Below are 15,025 nucleotides of genomic sequence, written 5' to 3'. Positions count from 1 at the left end.
GCTGGAAGCTGCACACGGTCAGTGCACACGGCTTAGCTGCGCATGGCTGCTAAGAACCAGTGTCCCTAGACCTCTGTTTACAAGGAGACAATTTTCTCACATGTGGAGAAAGTCGTGTCCTGTTGGCTTCTGTTACTGTGCCAACTCCCATCTCTGCTTCTGCCTTCCCTCCCCCAGACCTATGACGTCACTTGCTCTGTCTCTCTTGACTCAGAATCATGAGCACAGGGGTGAGAACGCGTCAATCAAGGGTGGAGGAATAAAGCCGAGTGTTGCCGGGAAGGCCACTGGCTCCCGCCCTTCAGCCTGTCCACTTAGCTTAGAATCTAGCTGGAGACTTCGCAAAATAACCAATGCCTGGACTCTGACCAAGAAGTCTGACATAACTGGGCTACTGAAGGATTCTAATGTGTACCCAAGGCTGAGAACCACATACCTGCTCCAGAGTGTCCGGGGTGGGGGTTGTTTTTAAAAAAAATCTATTGCTGGACCCTATCCCAGGGTTTCTGAAAGACAAAAATTCATGTTTCTTAAACCAATTCAGCCAGAGGGACTTCAACACCTGCAGCCTGCTGTGATGGTGCACACCTTTAGTGCCAGCATCAGGAAGCAGAGGCAGAGGCAGAGGCAGGCAGAGCTCTGTGAATCTGAGGCCAGGCTGGTCTATGTGGTGAGCTCAGGTCAGCCAGGGCTACATAGAGAAGCCTTGTTTCAAACAAACAAACAAACAAATAACAGAAACAAAATGCTATAATGAAAACATGTTTTGTTTTGTTTGAGAGGTAACTTTTCTGTACTTTGATTTTATTTATTGAGGAGCAATACAGGAAAAAAATGAGAATTAAAAAAAAAAAGTGGGGCCAGTGGTGGGGATGCACAGCTTTAGTCTCAGCACTCGGGAGGCAAAAGCAGGTGGATCTCTGTGAGTTGGAGGCCAGTCTGGATTACAGAGATAGTTCTAGGACAGCCAGGGATATACAATGAAGTTCTGTCTCAAACAAAACAAAACAAAAAAGTGAGAAGATACTACATATAATTCCATAACCTTTGCTTGGTTACTTACACACACACACACACACACACACACACACACACACACACACACCATGCAAACACTGTATAAAAACAGCAGTGACAGCAGAAGCTGACATTCACTGCACACTTATTGGACAAGGCATTGTACCAAGCTGGACATTGTTCCCTTTAATCCTTGTGTCCACTCTAAGGGTCACCTTTAGAAGCTTCTCGGTAACTAGTTGGGTATACCCATATCTTTACTTTCCTGCTTCAGGGAAGGTCTGTGACACAAACACTACAGTGGGCATTTTCTACACGGCACCGAGCCTGCTCTGCCCTCAGAGTCTCTTATGTCACAGATTGCTCTATTGCATTCACATAGCATGTGTCTTGTGGGACACTTAGGCAAATTTTCATTTTTTATAAGCATATGCAGTGGAGTAATACCAATCCTAATTAGTGCTTTCACTGAATTATTTTTGGGGGTAGTCTCATAAGTGAGTTTGCCCAGCCAAAAGGTAAAACCATCTAGTTTTGACTCTAATGTACCAGGACATAAACATATTAAACATTCAATATTATTCTCTGGGTAGTCTAACTAGCCACAATTTACAAATGAAATATAAAAATATGCATGTGCTTTATGTAATGCAGCCTCTTTGCAAAATCACTCCAGTGTAGCAGCCAAGATAGTTTAAAAAAAAAAAACTTAGATTGAGGAAGGCAAAATGCTATCTACTCCCAAATGGCAAGGGAGTAAGAACCTGGCACACAGTTCCACACAATCTCAGAAGGTATCTGAACCTGGATCCTATTGTACAGTTGAGGGTAGCAGGCAGGGAAGAGAGTAACCGTGTGCTTGCAATGAAGCCTCAGAATGCCAGGAACCAGTAGTCGCAGGAAGGGAGCAAGGGGCAGCAAGCTGGAAATGAGGGCAGAGCAATGTCAGCCTGGAGGAAGGAAGGGTTCCTAATGGAGCTGTAGTCTGGAAAAGATGGACACTGCCTGGCAGGCTGGCCATGCCAGACCAGATCCAGGCAGTGCACAGAAGTCTGCATCTCTTATAGCCTAGCGACTTTAGCAAAGGTGCTAAGAGACTCGTTGCAGAAAGGACAGATTCTGTCAATGGTTGGAGAAATGACGGACTCCGCCAGTGGTGCTCAGAAAACAAGATATCCATGTGCAGAATATTGAAACTTTATCCCGATCTCTTACCCTACAAAATAATAAGTAAAAAAATAAATAAATTCAGAATGCATTAAAGACCTAAATGTAAAACATGAAAACACAAAAAGAAAACACAGGGAACACTTCCAGATATTGGTGGAGGTGATGAAAGGGTTAAAATGCTCCCAGGATCACAGGAAACAAAAGAAGAAATAGATAAATGGGATTGCACCAAACTAAAACCCTCTGCACAGCAAAGGAAGCAATCCAAAGAGCGAAAAAGAGAATGGGTCAAAACTTTTGCCAATTTGTAACCTGCTGCGGAGTTAACACACAGACTGTGTAAGAAGTTCAGAAGCTTCACCACAGCGTTCCAATTACGTTCCAAACCAGATAATCTGGGACTCACAGGACCAGATAATACACCTGCCCTGTGACAACATCCCCCCGAATCTGTCCGTCTCTCTGTCTGTCTGTCTGTCTGTCTGTCTGTCTATCTCTCTTTCTCATAAATAAATAAATAAATAAATAAATAAATAAATAAATTACTTTTAAAAGTTGAATACAACAACATTTTTAAAACTTAAGTTATCTCCTTATTGGAGAAATAAATGGAAACCAACATTATCATACATCACCTCACTTCAGTTCGAATGGCTACTTTAAAATAAAAATAAATGCCAGTGACAGTGACGCTGTGGATAAAAGGACTGCTCATGCATGGCTGGCGGGAATATAAATTAGTGACCTACAAACTCAAACTACATCTACCAAATCACCTGCCTGTCCCCATGCCTGGGTCTATATCCAAAGCAACTATAGAAACGTCCAAAGCAAAGCAAAACCAGCCCCTGTTGATTGTGACACTGTTCATAACAGCTAAGACCGAAACAGCCTCCTAGATACTCAACGACAGATGAATAAAGAAAATGCAATATAGCACATATAGATCCAAGATGGAGAGAGAGAGAGAGAGAGAGAGAGAGAGAGAGAGAGAGAGAGAAAGAGAGAGAGAGAGAGAGTTCATACGATGGATGGAAGTAGAAGATATTATGTTAGGTGAGATAGTGCAAGCAGAGAAAGACAGGTAGCATACACCATTTCACATGGGAAAGCCAGGAGAGTTGGATTGGAAGGTACTGGCAAAGAATGAATAAAGGGAAGTTACGTTTGTAAAACTGTATTACCATTTATTCAGATTATATCCCAGTTGTTATCCTCTTGCTTGTATCTTTCCATTCCCACCCTTCCTCCCTCGTCTGCCCTATTCCCCTCCCCCAGACCTCTGACAGTGGGGACCTCCTCCTCGACTCTATGACCACAGCCTATCAGGTCTCATCCGGATAGCCAGCATTCCCTTCCTCTGTGAGGAAGGTTATGTTTGATTAGCACTAACTTTATTCACACACTGAAATATCACACTGGATCCCATCAATGTGTGCAACTAATACAAGTTAACAAAAACAAATCATCCTGAAATGAGCCTGCATGTCAAACAGGGAGGCCTCCAGCTCTCTGCTCAAAAAAAAATGTCATTTCGCTGACAGCCAGCCAATATTGGTGTGTCTTATAACATTAAAAAATGCTGTAATTTATAAATACTACTTATTCAAAAGTTTCTGTATCGTGTCTGGAGGTTGAGTTTGAGAGGGAGTATGAGTGAGCTTCCTATACTTAATTGTAAATGCAAAGAAATTGCATTGAATGTGGAAACATTTGAGACTGCCTGTAGAATCAGGCAAGGGGGGCTGCTGTTATGGAAGTGAGGGCCTGATGCGTTTGATTATAGGCTCTAATTGACTTTTTAATTATGTGAGTGTATTGCTTTGATAAAATGAAAACTGAGGGAAAGGAGGAGAAAGCACTCAGGCATTTGTCTGCCTCTGAAGTTATGTTCAGAGTGCTGGATTTCCATATGGGGATTTTGCTCAGGCAAGGCCTCCTTGATTTTACAAATCATAAATAAGGCCTGATGGCATGAGAGGTAATGAAGTGGCCAGCAGCCAAGAGAATCCTGATTCCTGACAGAGGGGCCCAGGCTCCATCTTGAAGAGTTTAGATTTTTACTGTGGGCTTCATGCTGGCCTAACTCCTAAGTGAAACCTCTCTCTAATTTGCCCTTTGCAAAGCAATTTACTCGGTGATGAGTCACTAGTGCTGTTAAGAGTCTAACCAGCGTTAGAACTAAGAGAGCACTCCCCCTCCCGGTGCAGGCTCTCTGTTGCCATGGAAACAGCACTGCTCAAGTTTCTCTGTTGCTCTGGCAACCCACTCCCATTTCCTCCCATCACTACTGCTGGGGTATTTTGCTGCCAGGATAATGGTCTCTATTATGATGTGAATGCTAATGGGGCCGTCCTTTACCCCAGCCCTCTGCTAGCTCCCTCTGCAGCTCCACACTCCAGGCCTTGTCTAAGTGGCGTTTCAATGAGATGCTCATAAGCACTCCAATCAGATGGAGTGGAGCTACAGAGGTCCTGGGGATGAAAGAAGGGTTCGGCTCCTTATCTTGAAAAGGAAGAAATGGTATCTGTGAACTCAAAGAGGCGTGGCGTGCTCGTCATCCATCAAAGGGCCTCAGCTGTACGTCAGGCCCAGAGCTTTTTTGCCCAGCCAGTTCTATACACTAGCAAATAAATAAAGCTAGCGCGTAATGAATACCTATATGTTCTCGGTGCTGGGTGAAATGTTTTATGCCCATCTAGTTCTGTTTTACAGACAAAGCAAAGAACAAGTAACCTATTCAGTGTCCTTAGAGTCAGAATGCAAATGCAAGTCTCAGCCATTACACTAAGCCACTGCTTACTTTGGGACGACAGAGAACAGCAAAGCATCAGATACCTGTCCTTGCAAAAGTAGAAAAATGGACAAAGAATAGTACGTAGCACAAAAGGCGGAGGTGAAACAGCAACGCCTTACATAGCCTGATGAAGTATGGAGCGGAAGTGCAGGTGCAGACATGACAACAGACTGGACAGGGGGTGGGATCTAGGACATTGGAAACACCTGCTTTAGTCTCCACCCCTCACAAGAAGCTGGAGTTAGGTGGTCAGCCTCAGGGCAGGTGTCCAAGCAGAAGCCGGTGGTGCTGGGGACTTGCAGGCATCCAGCAAAGAGAATACTTTTGTCTACTTCTTTTTTGAGATTTGAATTTGCTCAAGACCATCTCAACTCTTTTACTTAGAAATAAAAAAAAATAGTTAAAGTTTTATATAAAATTGTTCTAAGTTTTATGGCTCTCAATTTCAAAATCCAATAATCCTATTTCCGTTACTTTAAAAGTAGATTTTTTTTTTTTAGCTACCTTAAGTCCTAATGGAGTTAAATGGGATATAAACCTTCAGAAGTAGACTTTTTCTAGTGTCTTTGTTTTTATTCAGAGGTTTCTAATGCTCTTCCACATCTGCTGGTTCGGCTGCCAGTCTTCTCCATCAGCTCCTGGACATAAGAATTTTCTACAGTCAGGTCATTGAGAAGACAAAGCCCTCTGACACCTCACCCACCTGTCTGTCCATACCTGCAGCAGAGCCTCTCCTCCAATCACCTCAAAAACATTCAGCTATCAAAGGCAAGTGTCATCCCACTTGAATGTCATCAGGATGCCTTTAAAGCAACTCAAAGCAAGAGGTGCACTGAGGTTGGAATGTATTGTTGGCCAAGATGGCGGCTGGGGGGATCGTGAGATCATTTAGATTTACTTCCAGGTCAACTCCTTTGTCTCTGTCACTCCTCTGAAGCAATGGTTATGCGACCTAGGACAAATCGTTTCATTTTCTTCACTTCCGCTCTCCTCACTTATGAATACAAAACAAGGGCAAGCAAGTTCTCCCATATAGAGTAACCAAGACCACACCCATAGAGGACTTAGGGTACAGCAATGCTCAGCAGATGTTAGCAAGACTTATCTTTGAAGAAATAACCCATTAAGTGTCTCAGGTCTTTAGAAAGATCCTCTACTGTAAATACCGATGTGTTTCTGCCAGTCTCAGCATGTTTCAGCATGTCAAATTGGAATATGGTATTTCCTAACACACCTAGATGCTGCTCCTTTAGGCCCCTATGTGTACAGTTACCAAGACCCTGAGGTCTCAAATGTCTGACCTTGTATATCCACTCAGCATTCACACACACACACACACACACACACACACACACACACACACACACACGTGTGCAAACTCAAATGTATATGTGTAACAAAGGCTTTGGTGAGTAAAAGGTAACTGTCAAAATATGACAGAGCTGAAGCAGTGTTTTGGGTGTGGAGTGGGTTGGCATTCAAGATGATGTGTTACAGTAAAATGCATCTGTTCAGCCTAGGATACCAATAACTGACACAATGAGACTGAAACATAATTCAAAGCTGCAAGCACTATGCTGGGCAGAATCTAAACTGATACTAATCTACTCATAAACTAAAATAAACTACTCTAGTCCTCATAACCAAGATATATCCCGAGCACTTGCCTATCCTCCTTGGGCTGCTTCTCTCCTCCAACTCTCTGTCAACTCTCAACTGTCAACTTTAACTGTCCTGCCGGCTCCGCCCCTTCTCCAGGAAGTCCCGCCTTCCACTTCCTGTCCTTCTGCCCAACTGATTGGCTAAACAGCGCTTTATTGACAGTTGTTACATCCACTCAAGACATTCCTCCACAATGATGGCTTATGTTTGGTGTTTGGGAAGCATCTACTGGGAATAAAGAACATGCTGACTTGAGAAGCCCTGATTCTAGTGAACTCTTGCCTTGTGTGAACTTGGGCCAGTTGCCTTCCCTCCCTGTGGCGTCTGGATCTTTGAGAAGTGGGGAAACAGATGATGTGTAAGCAAGTCATTCCCAGGGAGTTGAAGCTTCAACGGCCATTATGAGCCTGAAGCTTGCGTTTTAGTACGTCTAGCCACTCAACTTGAAAATTCACTTTAGCAAACAAAACTTTACTGGTCTCATCGTGCTGTATGGCTGGCAGATAGCGGACGCTGTCTCAGACCTCTTGGTGTGCACACACAGAGGGGGTACTCTCCCACCTGAGAACTGAGCACACCCCAACGAGTCTCTGAATCTTCTCACATTTCCCTACTAACCCATCCTTCGAGTGGTGGCCTGAACAGAATGTTTTCCTTTTCAAATGTAACATTGGATGCAAACACATATATATGAACACCCCAAAACCAATGATCCAACACCCAACAAAGGATAGAAAATAACCCAGTGACAGGCTGTATGCGCCTACTCCCACATGCTTGTCTCTTCCTACAGAAAACCACTATCCTGAGGATCTTATCTATAAAATCCTTTAAAATGAAAATTCTATGTAGCCCATATCCTCAAGGAACTCACGGCTTAGTTTTTCTTGGTGTGTGCTGGGTGGGGATGGTGTCTCAAAAGGATCAATCTTCTGCACGGCTTTGACATTCCTTATCTCGCTCTGACTGTATCTCCTGTTAGGGAATTCCTACCACATGCACCTCGTGTGGTCTCTAGAAAACACCAGACCACATCTTTCTCCAACAGAAATACCTCAATATTCCTGCCCCTGCCTTGAATTTGGAGAAAATTCTGTATCTGCATCTTTATTTGTAAGGTTCTCTGTGCCACTCCCAGTGGGCTGTAGTTTTCAGATAACCTCCTGCATTCTGTGGGATCATGTGACCTTGGGGGCAGTCTTCTCTTCCTAGCTCCTCCCTCCACATTTATTTTATTTTATTTATTTTTTGGTGGTGCTGGGGCTTTTGCATGCTGGGCCAAGGCTCAACACTGAACTGTATCCTTAGCCCTTGAGTTCCTCTTCTGTACCTGCCCCCACCACCTAGGTCCTAGAACGCTGCTGCTCCTGAGTTGACCTTACGTCCCATCTGCCTTCATATTCACATGCTCTCTCTGAGTAACAGGACCACGAGAATCTCTGCTTCTCTCTTTATTCTCTTCAGTGCACTGAGCAGAAGCTGTCATGTAGCTCCATTTTCTTACTTGCATAGCTGTTCTGTTACCGTTTGTTTTCCTTTTGGAAGTTCGGTGACGGCTAATGTTCTATGTTTCATTCACTGGTGTGTCCCTAGAATCTGGAACGGTAGCTGGCCGCAAGCAGATGCTCAGGAATCACTTGCGGATTGGCTAAATGAAATTAGAAGTAAGTTTTTAAATAAGGGTGTAACCGGAGACAGATTACAGTTTGTCTGTGTCATTCTTGCTATCAGCACAGCCAAATCTTTTACCTTCCTTTTGACTTGCCTGAAAGAATGCCAACATTCCCAAGTCATCATCTCTGAAATCTACATACTGCACATCCATCTGTGTGTGAGAACTCCCCACAGAAGGCTCATGTTGTTTAAGTAATGTTGCAGTACTATTGACAAGCTCTTCACTCTGAGAACCTGGCATATGCCCCACCTTCCAGGCATATGCCTTTGAATGGGTGTCCTTTCTCCAGGTCACTAAACCTGCCTCTGCAGTGGCTGGCATTGCTCCCTCCAGAAGAAGGAAGAAAAATGTGTGACTCTAAGTATGCTCAAGTTTCCATTGACAAGAGCCTCCGGTGGATCTGAAACACCTTTGCTTTCATCCATACAGTCCTGTGACTTTCAAGAAATGGGTAAGGACTTGCAGTTGTGAGTACTTAGCATTTGGAGAAGACTAAGGAAATCTGCCTGCTCTAGACCTCCCACTTCTTCCAGTTCTGGGAACTTCACACTTCCATCAAGGTTACGTATTTGGTATTCGGGGTGATAAAACCATTGCCTATAATTAGCCCATCATCATCCTGAAAGGAATGGAAGTGTTTGTGTTGCTGGCATATCTAGGCATCGCTTCCAGATTTGCCCACGTTTCCTCTCAGTGCTTCAAATTAGGGTTAGCACTTCTATGTTGCTATTTGGAGGAAGGAAGGACGTCATACTCTCTTCCTTATGTGATGTTCCTCACCACACAGCAGGGCTGGCTGCTTACTGCTGCTCCCACTTGCTCGAGATGTGATTTAGAATCACAATGGGACCATACTTCAATTTGTCCCGTCTTCTCCTTTACCTAGATAAGGAAGATGAGGCTCCCCCAAAAGATGAACTGAAAGTACCTGTTGCTATTGTTTATGTGAGGTAAGGTCTTCTATATAGCCTAGGCTAGAACCAGAGGTCTCACTCTCCTCTTATTGCCTCCCTAACACAGAGATTGCAGGGCATGCCCTCCCACATCTAGCTGAATCGACTTTGGCTTTAAGCAGGTAACTCATACCTTGGAGGTTGAACTACATGACCTTTTGTGATGGTTTGAATGAGAATGGCCCCCAGAGGGTCACAGATTTGAATACTTGCTCACCAGGAAGTGGCACTATTAGGATTAGGAGGTATGGCCTTGTTGGAGGAAGTACGTCACTGGTAGTTGACTTTAAGATTTTTAAAAGCCCATTCCAAGCCCAGAGCCTCTCTCTTCCTGTTGCCTGCATATTCCAATATAGAACTCTCAGCTGCTTCTCCAGCACCATGTCTGCCTGTGTGCCACCATGCTTCCCATCATGATAATAGACCAAACCCCTAAAACTGTAACCCAGTCCCAATTAAACACTTTTTTAAAAAATTAAGAGTTCCTGTGATCATGGTGTTTCTATACAGTAATAGATCAGAGACTAAGGCAGAAGTTGGTACCAGGAGTAGGGTTTTCTATGGCAGGCCTGATCAGGCTGCTTGTTGGCAGAATGTGGACTTTGGAACTTTGGATTAGGAAAGCCGTTGAATGTGTTAATCAGGGCTGAATGGGCCATACAGGTAGAAGCATGGGAGACAATGCTAAAAGCAATTTTAATTGTGGGGAGGGCGCAGCTCAAGAAGTTTCAGAAGAAAAGAGTATTAGTAAATGGTATAGAGTCTGTTTTGGTGATATTTCGGCAAAGAATGTGACTTTTGCCCTTGTCAAAAAAAAAAAAAAAGATCTCCTGCTAAATTTAAGAGTTTTTAGATTAATGGTGTTGGCAGAGAAGATTTCAAGACAGCCTACTATTGACCGTGTCATATGGTTATTAGTGGCCACTGTTATGCAGATCAATAATGAAAAAGAGCCAACTGAGCAAGGAAAAATACAAAATGTACAGTTAGAGGAGAAAAGGAGCAACAGGAGGTGTAATGGAGTCAAGTCCAGTGCTCAAGGAGATAAAAAGTTTAAACAGAAGCCTGATGCTAACTGGAATAAAGGGAGTGGTGGTCTCAGGGAAAGACCCCATCTAGCTTAGCTTTGAAATTGTGAATAAGAATTGAAGAAAAGCTTAAGCAGTGAAGGAAACCATCAAAAACAGAAAGGCAATGAAAATGTAATTGAATGAAGAAGCCAAGTTCCAGTCTCAGCAAGCACAAGATCTTGGAAGCTTCAGCCACGTTGTTCTGGCTTTAGAGTCAGAGGTATAAGGAAGAGGTTGTGGAATTTTCCTCCACAGCTAAAAAAACAGCCACTCGGGCCAGGCTTGTATCAGAGGTGCTCCTGCATGGAGTCCCAGAAAAGGCCACTGCATGAAGCTATGAAAGTCAAGTCTGGATTTTGCTGGAGACAAAGGTGTTGGGGACACCAGATGTTGGAGATGTCCTGGGATACCTTCCAAGGAGAGCTGAAGATTGGGGGTGGAACCAGTCCAAGAGAGAGAAGTGTGATGCAGTCAACAAAGCTGAAAGGAGTTGCAGTCTGAATAGCACTTTGACATCAGACATGGAGATACGGAGTTTGGAGCTTGCCTTGCTGGGTGTTGGTCTTGCCTTTGGTCCAGTGTTTCCTCACTATGCTCCTTTTCTTCTCTTTTAAAACAGCCGTGTATATTTTGTGCCATTGTAGGCTGGAAATGTGTGGTCTGCTTTTTTATTTTGATCTCATGGGGATTATAGTTACAATTGCTTTGAGTCTCAGAAGAGAATCTGAACCTTGGACTTTTAAACCGTGTTGGGACTATGTTAGACTACAGAGGCCTTTAAAGCTGGACTGAATGCATTTTACATTACGATCTGGCTACAAGCCTCTGGGATCAGGGAGTAGAATGTGACAGTTGGAATGAGAATGCCCCCACCATAGGCTTATAGACTTGAATACGTGGCCACCAGAAATGGCACTATTCGGAAGGACTAAGAGGTGTGTCCTTGTAAGAGGAAGTGTACCACTGGCAGTTGGCTTGAGTTTTCAGAAAGCCCATTCCAAAGCCCAGAGTCCCTCTAATTCTGCTACCTGCAGATCGTGATGTTGAACTTCTAGCTACTTTCCCAGCACCAAGTCTGACTTTGTGGCACCATATTTCCTACCATGATAATAAACTAAAATTCAGAAAGTACAAGCCCCAGTTAAATGCTTTCCTTTATAAGAGTTGCCATAATCTTCACAGCCATAGAACAGTGACTAAGGCAGGTTTAAATCCCATCCCTTAACTTATGGATTACAGAGCAACATATGTGAAACATTTTTAGCATCTACAGGATATGGGCTCAAAGTGGTATGGACCTTATTTCTTTATAGCAAGACAAATGGTGATTTACAAATGGAGGCTCTCATCTATCACCAACACTGCATTGTGCCAGGTACACAGTCAAGCTTCTGAAAATGGAGAAGAAGAAGAAGAAGAAGAAGAAGAAGAAGAAGAAGAAGAAGAAGAAGAAGAAGAAGAAGAAGAAGAAGAAGAAACAACCATGCTTCAAGGCTGCCTTCCAGAACACAGTCAGTCAAATGCCAGTTGTTGTAGCTTGCCTCTGTCCTTCCAAAGTTTCTAAATTCATAAGTTAAAATGAGGAAATGGTAGACAGGAGGTCTAACCTTGATATCTCATTGATGAATCCAGGCTTTGGATGCCAATCAGTGGAACAGTATGATCAGTAATCCTCTGGGCTGTATATAATATAGATGGCTTCAAATAAAAATACATGGAGGGCTTTAGACCCTCTCATCCTCGCCTACCCCACCCATATTTACGTTCCTTTCTCCTTACTCCTTCCCTCTTGCCCTCCCTCCACTCTCTTCCATCCTCCCTCCTCACTCTTTACCCTTCCATGATTCTCATTTGTACCTTTCATTTTTTGGTGAATCGTGTTATGTTGGGCATCCTTCCCTTTGGCTCCCAAGCTAGATTCTCATGTTTTGCTGATGAGCACAGACCCAGTCTGCTTGTTCTTAAACATGAGGAGCTGCAAGATAGCCCACTGCATTACAGGATTAGAAACTGTGCTTCTGTGACCTGTGTCTGTAACACATGAAAATGCTATTCATATAAGCTAGGTTTTTTTTTAACTCATGTGCATAACTTAAGGCTAAGACTTAAGAGATCTGAGCAGGCATCAGCAGAACAGGTGAGTTCTTTGGATTTAGGCTGAGCTGGCTTATACCCTATCCTGTGTCTCTGTGTGACCATGAGCAGTGACTGAGCCCCTCCTGACACTTGTCCCCTCCCTCTGATACACAGAGTATAGATGTGCAAAGGCCTAGTTCTCAAAGTTGTGTGAGGACCTAAGGATAGTGCCTGGCATTTAACAAACAGTCCAGGCTAGCTCTGTGATTGAGCAGTGGTTTAGGAATGGTGTGTGTGTGTGTGTGTGTGTGTGTGTGTGTGTGTGTGTGTGTAAGAGAAGAAGGCACAGGACTACATGCCGGAGTCACAAACACTTCTGATAACCCAGTCAAAGGATAAAATGCTTCCTAGAGAAAAGTATGGGCACACATGACTCATAAAACACCAAGTGTAATTCAGCGCTCCTCTTGAAGCCATCTGTGGGCCCCAGTCTCTGACCCAAAAATTTAGCATGTAAATACAGTCCACACTTGTGGTAAAATGTACAAACAAGACAGAAAAACATAAACATTGACACAGCAAGTACAAGTCTCAGGCATAATGTAGTATCAGTACCCAGCAAGCAGGCTTCCACATACCTCTGTGAACACCTACTGAGCAAAAGAAAGATTCCCGTAAGAACAGAACTAAACACACTTTGGGGAAAAGGTACTTAATTATGTATGAGCCCAACAGGAGAAAAAGAACAGATAAAATCCTTAAATTCCTCAACCTCTAGTAAATACTTTTCCACTGACAAACACTGTGTTCAAGGCATTCCTGTGCTGTTGAGAGAATACACGCTAGAAGTCTGCGAGGCTGAATTGAATACATCAAGCCTTCCAGGGGGCTCTGGACCCCCTAAGACCAAGTTCTCAGCCTAAAGAAGATGTATCTCTCCCAGAGGAACAGAGGGCAGGGAATAAGAGGCAAAGACAAGAGACAAGGGAGGGGAAGGATGGGTATTTGTCCCAGGGGACAAAAGGACTGCCCTGGATGGTGAGAAAATAAATGTGGCACATAGGAAAATGACAGTCTATAAAGGTAAAGGGAAACCCTGTGCTAGGATGAGGTGTTTAATTTTGATTGGCCATGTTAATTAGGTGAGCCAAAGGGAGATTTTGATTGCTGGACTTCAGTACTTTGAGAGCTGGACCTTGGTGGTCAGCCTCAGGTGGAGGAAGTGGCTAAATTAGGGAATGGACCTTGGGGCCTAGCTTCAGGAATGTAATCTGTTTTTAGCAAGGCAGAGGGAAGCCAGAGCTGTGTTGTGTTTTCCAGGCCCCAGGCTGGCCAGAGTCTCTTCGTTCCCCCACGTGACAGGCCTGCCCTCGCCTATGATCTCATCTCTTTTCTCTTCTCACCTCCCAATCTTGTCGGTTAAACTATTTTCAGTTTATCATTCCCCACTGCAGCACAAACTCTTAATAATTTATTCTTTGTTAGTGAGTTCTTGTCTGTGGTCTTTTTTTTAGTGTTTGCTCTGACTTCTAGGTCAGTTTTGGAGAGGAGAGGTGAGTGTAGTAGACCGGGCTATATTAACAGTTGCATCATTTTCAAATGGTCCAATGGTTATAAAATAGTCCCGTGGATGTTTAAGTCAATAGATGGAAGGATGGCATGGAATCTGGCCAGATCATTAGAGGAAGAAGAAGCCCACCATATGTCTGTTGGTCCCTGGGGACATGGCAAGGTGGCTTCAGAAACTAGCAGATGCCACTGGCTGCCAATTTCCCAGTTTGTTTATAGACTTGATCCCCAGCCTGCTCCTCAAAGACACTTGGAAGATGCCCAACTGAAGAGCACCTTTGGTACTGCATCTGGGCTCCTCCTAGCCAGTTCTTTGGTTGACCCTTGCTGCTCTTTTAATGGTGATGGTTAGGTGTGCAGGAGGGACATAAGATAACCCTTTTCCTACAAATGCCAATAGAAAAAAAACTAAAACAGGCAGTCAGCCTAACTCAGCTCCTGCCACACTGATGTTTAGTTAGTGTTTACTCAAAATATAAACAGAAATATCTACAAGTGGCATTGTTATTGACATTTGGCCAGCCAGTTCTTGAGGTGTTGTATATAGCAATATCAGTCCCTTTTCAGTTTGTAGTAGGGAAGGTAGGAAGAGGAGCCCTGTGGAGAGAAAGGCAGTGGAGGCAGATAATGGACCCCTTCTCTGTCAGGTACTGTTTGTCTTCAGCAGGAAGGGGAAAGACATGCTACCTGTGGTGTTTTTGGTGCTTCAAGTGCAGAACCAGAGCGCAAAGGGCATCATCTGTAATGGCTGTAAGAAAGAAACCAGTATCCAGGAGAGCCACTAACTAAGGTGTGTTGGCTCTGTTTATTAACAATTAAACTTTATTATCCAACCCAACTAGCATATACAAGAAGGAAAAAAAGGTTAAAGGGACAGAAGAGTAAACCTCCTGGAATCCGTCGGCAGGACGGGTCCTTAGGTGTCTCTGTCCCACGAGCTGGACCGGTCCCTTCCTCTCTCTCTGCGCCTTGTTCACCTTCCTTTTCTCCCTCTTGTTTTTCTCCTCACCACCTTCCCAGTCACATGCAAAGGGGG

At 43.9% G+C, this 15,025-nt stretch overlaps 1 long non-coding RNA gene across 1 annotated transcript; it reads right to left on the bottom strand.

Annotated features, from left to right (window-relative positions):
- Nucleotides 1-1,084: 1,084 nt before the first annotated feature.
- On the bottom strand, nt 1,085-6,729 carry LOC311583316. The gene is made up of 5 exons (XR_014774451.1): nt 6,648-6,729; nt 5,702-5,974; nt 5,489-5,622; nt 5,191-5,363; nt 1,085-2,233 (listed from the first exon to the last, which is right to left on the bottom strand). It is a non-coding gene; the product is annotated as an uncharacterized lncRNA (long non-coding RNA).
- Nucleotides 6,730-15,025: the final 8,296 nt, after the last annotated feature.

The sequence above is a fragment of the Acomys minous genome, assembly GCF_964271855.1.
Source record: "Acomys minous genome assembly, chromosome: 14".
Taxonomy (NCBI): Eukaryota; Metazoa; Chordata; class Mammalia; order Rodentia; family Muridae; genus Acomys; species Acomys minous.
Note: the sequence above shows the minus strand (reverse complement) of the source record. Positions and strands in the feature narration are given on the sequence as shown.